The following is a 7,375-nucleotide window of genomic DNA, read 5'->3' on the forward strand; positions in this document are numbered from 1 at the left end:
TTGAGCCCTGAAGGTCAAGGCTGCAGTGAGCCATGATCACACCACTGCACTCCAGCCTGGGTCAAAGAGCAAGACCCCGTCTCAGAAAAAAAGAAAAGTTCAGATGAAGTAAAAAAATATTTTTAAAATCAGAATTTCAACAAAATGCTGCAGCCACATTAGCAAATTCCATCCATACACAGTTTTCGTATTTTAGGCTTGTAATTCTACATGCTGGAAAACTGTATTTATACTTTATAATTTTTATGCTGGAAAGTTGGATTTCATATGAAGGAAATGACTAAACCTGAAATACTCTAGGTTTAAAATGACTCACATATTCTTAAGATTAACAGAACCTTACACTGTATTATGATTTTGTGTATTTGCACTTCAAAATTCCCAAAGGATTTAGCAGTCTGAGACCAAAGATTGGATTTTTTTCAAATCACACAGAAGCTTTTAAATCCAAGTTTAGTCTAATTAAAGGATGAATGTGGCGAATTCCGTGAAACTTTCCAACACCATCGTGTTGCGCCAACTCAAGAAGGATTAGTGCAAGACTCACAAAGATGTTTCCAAATTCAATAAAGGAAGGGTGGGTCCGAAGTGAGTCAATATCCCAGTTTTCTAGGCCCCTAAAGTTACCGATTGAGCTTACTATAAGCTGTTCATTAGCTTGTGCGAGAAGTGTCAAGTTAATGACAAAAGGTGTTAATTCCATTTGGATTATCAGCGGTGTTATTTCCCTAGCACAATCAAGACTTCATCAAAACAATTGGATGCCATTCCACTCTGCATTTCATGGGATTTCCAGAGCTAAACTTTGCTTCAAAATCTACTATAATTGCTTCTAAATCTACTATTGGAGACAGCCTACTGGACTTGGGCTGGGAACCAATTTGAGAAGCAGGTGAAGTATGTCACTGGAGTACCCCCCGGCCCTCTTTCTGTGACCTCCTCTTAGGTACTTCCATATTTCTCTCTCCTGTCGTGAGTTCTAGTCTGTATCTTTTATTTACTGTGAAATGTGTTATTCATCTCTTTGCTACCCATCCCATCAAGACTCCAAGAAAAAGAAAACAAAATACACATCCTGTCCATACCAGGCTTTCTACGAGGTATAAAAATATATAATATAGAGAGTATGATTTATGGCCAAACACTGCCTAATAAGTAAAAATTGATCAAGAAATGTTGGTGTTAGGCCGGGTGCAGTGGCTCACGCCTGTAATCCCAAGGCAGGTGGATCACCTGAGGTGAGGAGTTCAAGACCAGCCTGGCCAAAATGGCAAAACCCCATCTCTACTAAAAATACAAAAGTTGGCAAGGCATGGTGGCATGCACCTGTAATCCCAGCTACTTGGGAAGCTAAGGCAGGAGAATTATTTGAACCTGAGAGGCAGAGGTTTCAGTGACCCGAGATCACGCCACTGTGCTCCAGCCTCAGCAACAGAGTGAGACTCAGTCTTAAAAAAAGAAAAAAAGAAATGGTGGTGTTAGACAAATCAACAAGCAAAAAAAAAAAAAAAAAAAAAAAATCCACTAAAAAGTTCTACTTCAAGGCTCTAGAACTAGAAATACCATTTGACCCAGCCATCCCATTACTGGGTATATACCCAAAGGATTATAAATCATGTTGCTATAAAGACACACGCATACATATGTTTATTGCAGCACTATTCACAATAGCAAAGACTTGGAACCAACCCAAATGTTCATCAATGACAGACTGGATTAAGAAAATGTGGCACATATACACCATGGAATACTATGCAGCCATAAAAAAGGATGAGTTTGTGTCCTTTGTAGGGACATGGATGCCACTGGAAACCATCATTTTCAGCAAACTATCGCAAGAACAGAAAACCAAACACCACATGTTCTCACTCATAGGTGGGAATTGAACAATGAGATCAGTTGGACACAGGAAGGGGAACATCACACACTGGGGCCTGTTGTGGAGTGGGCAGAGGGGGGAGGGATAGCATTAGGAGACGTACCTAATGTAAATAACGAGTTAATGGGTGCAGCACACCAACATGGCACATGTATACATATGTAACAAACCTGCACGTTGTGCACATGTACCCTAGAACATACAGTATAATTTTTAAAAAATAAATAAATAAAATAAAAAGATTTAAAAATTTCCACTAAGAAGTGGATAAACAACATGAAGAGACATTTCTCAAAAGAAGACATACATGCAACCAACAAGCATGTGAAAAAATGCTCAACATCGCTAATCGTTAGGGAAATGTAAATCAAAGCCACAGTGAGATACTACCTCACACCAGTCTGAGTCACTATTACTAAAAAGTCAAAAAACAATAGATGCTGGTGAAGTTGCAGAGAAACAAGAATGCTTCTATACCGCTGGTGGGAAGGTAAATTAGTTTAGCCACTGTGGAGAGCAGTGTGGCGATTTCTCAGAGAACTTAATATAGAAATACCATTCCACCCAGCAATCTCATGAATGGGTATACACCCAGAGGAAAAAAGTCATCCTACCGTAAAGATACAGACACACGCATGTTCACTGCAGCACTCTTCACAAAAGCAAAGACATGGAATCAACCCAGATGCCCATCAACAGGGGATTAGATAAAGAAAATGTAATGCATACACACCATGGAATACTAAACAGCCATCAGAAAGAAAGAAATCACATCCTCTGCAGCAATATGGATGGAGCTGGAGACCATTAACCTAAGCAAATTAATACATCAACAGAAAACCAAATTCCACATGTTCTCCCTTGTAAGTGGAAGCTAAACATTGAGTCCGCATGGACACAAAGAGAGAAACAACAGGCACCAGGGCCCACTTGAGGATGGAGGGTAGGAGGAAGGTTAGGGTTGGAAAATCACCTTTGGGGTATTATGTTGATTACCCGAATCGTAAAATTATCTGTACACCAAAGCCTTGCAACAGGCAATTTACCTGTGTAACAAATCTGCACATGTATCCCCGAACCTAAAATAAAGGTTAGAAAGAAAGAAAGAAGTGTTCGTGTCAGAAACACATCCAGGGTATTGGCAGAGTCCACCTGCCCAGAGAAGTTTTTCAACACCCCATTCATCCAACCACTGAGGAAGCAGCATAACTCCTTGACCTTGGCCTGACCCAAAGGAGTCTGCTGCACCTCGGATGGCCCCATTGGAGGTATGAAGCTGCTGACATGTCAGTTAGTCCTCACTGGGGCCCTTTAGGCCCCTCTGATCATACGCTCACATGGCAAACCACTGTTCCCCCAAGTGTTCAAAGCCACCAGGCTCCACCCTGCACCCTAGCCTGCGTGCTGCTCCCCCAGCCTCTCTGCAGCTCCAAACTCACTGCCCTGAACCTCTGTTTCCTGTCCTCTGGTCCTTGATCTCCTCAAGCACAGGAGCCACCTGTTCCGCTGTTCCCTGCTTGGGCTCCCTTCTCTGTCTCTCGCTGTCTCTTACACAGACTTGGTCTCTGTGACTGCAGTCTGTTCTCCTTTTCTTCCTGTCACCTCTTTGGTGCGAACCTTTTCTCCCCTCCATCCCCATGAAGTCCATGCAGGCCCTCATTTCATCTTCACCCTCCTTTTCTCATCATTTCTCTAAGCTGTCATGGTCAACAGCGAGTAATTAGCTGACACAGGGAGGCCTTCTGCCTGCCTTCTTCCCAAGGCATTTGGATATTTGGATGGTAAAAGAGATCCCAGCTCTGAGTCTTTGGTGGGTTTTTTTTTTTTTTTTTTTTTTTTTGAGACAGAGTTTCACTCTGCTGCCCAGGCTAGAGTGCAGTGGTGTGATCTCGGCTCACTACAACCTCCACTTCCCGGGTTCAAGCAGTTCTCCCACCTCAGCCTCCCAAGTAGCTGGAACTACAAGTGCCTGCCACCACACCTGGCTAATTTTGTATTTTTAGTAAAGACGGGGTTTCACCATGTTGGCCAGGCTGGTCTCGAACTCCTGACCTCAAGTGATCCACCTGCCTCGGCCCCCCAAAGTGCTGGGATTACAGGTGTGAGCCACTGTGCACAGCTTTGGTGGGTAATTTCAAATACCAACCCTAGGTGGGTCCTACCCAACTAGAAAAAAATTCCAAGAGTTATATAAATATCATTTCACACCTCCGTCTTAATGGTTTGTTAGGGGAGGTTTTACATCACTTTTGGTATTTAAGTTCTATAAAAAGACAATGATATAGTTTGAAAGTTTGTCCCTTCCAAAACTCATGTTGAAATGGGGTCCCCAGTGTTGGGGGTGGGGCCTGGTGGGAGGTGTTAGGTCATGGGGGTGGATCCCTCTTGAATGCTCCACGGTAGTGAGTGAGTGCTTGCTCTGCTCGTTCGTGCTAGAGCTGGTTGTTTAAAGGCCCCTGGCATCTCTTGCTCTCTCTCTTGCCCTGTGATGCACCTGCTTCCCTTTCATCTTCTGCCATGAGCAGAAGCCTCCTGAGGCTTTCCCACAAGCGAATGCTGGCAGCATGCTTCCTATACTGCTTGTAGAACCATGAGCCAAATAAGCCTTTTTTCCTTATAAACTACCCAGTTTCAAGTGTTCCCTTATAGTAACACAAATGGACTAATACATGTAATCAACAAGGTTTAAGTTACTCACTCCCAGAGCAGATTCTGTGCATGCTGGGGATCTGATAAAAGGACCAAGTGCATACAAACTTCTACACGCTTGATAGGAAGAGAGAAGCACTGGACGCATTCTCAGCTTGTGAATCCTATTCTGATTACAAAATCAGAAGTTGGCAAAGTTAATCCATAAGCATCCTCTCTCTGTTCTTGGACCTGAAAAAAAGTGATGAAAAAGCCTTGAGCAAACCAAGGGTTGATTAAGGTATGGGAAGGGCTTTTCTCCCGTCATAAGCCAAAAGCTTGCAAGGGGCAGTAGCATGTGGAGAAAGAACACAAGGTTTTTTTGTTGTTGTTTTTTGTTTTTGTTTTTGTTTTTGTTTTGAGACAGAGTCTCGCTCTGTCACCCAGGCTGGAGTGCAGTGCAATCTCGGCTCACTTCAACCTCCACCTCCCAGGTTCAAGCAATTATCCTACCTCAGTCTCCCAAGTAGCTCGAATTACAGGAAGGCATCACCACACCCAGCTAATTTTTGTATTTTCAGTAGAGGCGGGGTTTCACCATGTTGCCCAGGCTGGTCTTGAACTCCTGACCTCAAGTGATCCTCCTCCCTTGGCCTCCCAAAGTGCTGAGATTATAGGTGTGAGCCACTGCGCCTGGCTGAGAACACAAGTTTTCGAAGTCAGATCTAGATTCTGACCCCAGTTTCCTCCTGTGTGTGGCCCAGAGAAAATTACCAGCGAGCCTCAGTTTCCTCATCTGTCAAATAGAGCTCATGGGGCTACTGAGAGGATCAAATGACTGGACCCGTGCTCTCAGCATGCAGTAGGCACTCAGTGAACACCCTTCTCCTCCAGCCATGGGATACCAGGTGATTTTTTTGTGTGTTCCTGGTCAGCTTCCTTCCCCAGTCCTTACAGCAGCTATTGGAATAGCTGACTTGACTCTTCCCAAGCCGCCACTCTTGGTGCCTCAACCCTCTCCCCTACCACACTGGCCTCTAGAAACCCCTCATCCTGTAATGAATAGCCTCGTTTAGTCCCATCTTTGCCCCTTTCCTCTGAAGGAGTCTTCTCCCTTCTCCTCAAAGCCAATCCCCTGACCCGTATTCTCTGTTGGGTCCTCTGTCAACTCATAACTATTCTGTTACTGCTTCCCTCTTTACCTTCTGCCTTCAAACCTTCCCTGTGTGCTGCCTCTGCCTCATGGGCTTTGCATTTCTCCTATATCAAAATTAATTCAGGCTGGGCATGATGGCTCACTCCTTTAACGTCAACACTTTGAGAGGCCGGGGCAGGAGGCTCACTTGAGGCCAGGAGTTCAAGACCGGCCTGGGCAACATAGCAAGACTCTGTCTGTACAAAAGTTTAAAAAATTTTAAAAATTAGCTGGGCGTGGTGGCATATGCACCTTTACTCCCAGTTACTCAGAAGGCTGAGGTGGGAGGATCACCTGAGTCTGGGAGGTTGTGGCTACAGTGAGCCAAGATCATGCCACTACACTCCACCCTGAGTGAGAGTGAGACCCTGTCTTTAAAAATAAATACATAAAGTAAAATAAACTCAAAAAATTGTTCATTGAACACCTGTCCAGTCCTGACACTACACCATATATGGAGGCTACTGTGGGAACTTGAACTTTGCAGAACCTCCCCTAATCACAGTTTCCTCATTTATACATGGAGTCCCACTATAAAACTTTGCCTGTCTCAAAGGGGTGTGATGATGGGTTAAATTAGAAAGTCCAGACAAGGCACAAAACGCTGCCTGGCACATAGTAGGTCCTCATTTCATGTTAGAATGTAGCGAGAAATACAAGGTAAACAAGAAGGCAGGGAATGGGGTGGAATGTGGTGGGCAGAGAGAAGTCCCCATCAAATGTCTTCTCTGTCCATAGGAAGCGAGGCCACCTGCCAAGGTATGAGAAGAGCAGAAGAGGCTTACATGGATGGTGGGAAGCTCGGACAGTGAATGAATTAGGAACATGGAGCTGAGGATACAGTGCTGGAGGCCCTCCTAGAGGCCACAAATGTAGAATGGCACCAATTTGGGGGCTTGGACCATTGTCTCCAAAAAGGCTAGCCACTAGGCAGCCCCTCCGGCCACACATTCTTCCCAGGACTTGATGAGCTGTCCCTGGAATGCCTTGTGCATTTGCGTCTAGAGAGTAAAATTGGCGGCCGGGCACGGTGGCTCATGCCTGTAGTCCCAGCACTTCGGGAGGCCAAGGCAGGAGAAACACTTGAACACGGGAGGCAGAGGTTGCAGTGAGCCGAGATCGTGCCACTGCACTCCAGCCTGGGAGACAGAGCAAGACTCTGTCTCGAAAAACAAACAAACAAACAAAAAATATGTATCTGTATATGTATATATTAGCATGCTGAAATTTAAACAATATTTCCAAAAAAAGTAAATTTAATCCGGCAACAACAACAGAAATGGAAACAACAGCCTAAGGATGGTATTTAAAAAAAAAAAAAAAAGATCCGTTTAACACCAACTCATTCATGCCTACAAAAATATAGTTAAGTAAATAAGTAACTCTGCTCTTTCCATCAAATAACGTAGTATAGGACACTGGACTCTTCCCCTCTTGGAACGACAAAGAAATACAAGGGAGGGACACAGGGGTCCAGGGAGAACCTAATTTGGTCAGAGAAGGAGGCAGCTCTGTAGGCTCACCTGGGGCAGATCCAGACCGTCCATCCCTCAGAGATTGCGGGTGGAAACCTGGGTGGTATGAGGAGAGGAAACACAGGACAAGAGCTTGGAGTTTAACAGAAATATGTCTGCATAGGCGGGGCATGGTGGCTCACACCTGTCATCCCAGCG

Source organism: Macaca nemestrina, chromosome 9, assembly GCF_043159975.1.
Source record: "Macaca nemestrina isolate mMacNem1 chromosome 9, mMacNem.hap1, whole genome shotgun sequence".
Taxonomy (NCBI): Eukaryota; Metazoa; Chordata; class Mammalia; order Primates; family Cercopithecidae; genus Macaca; species Macaca nemestrina.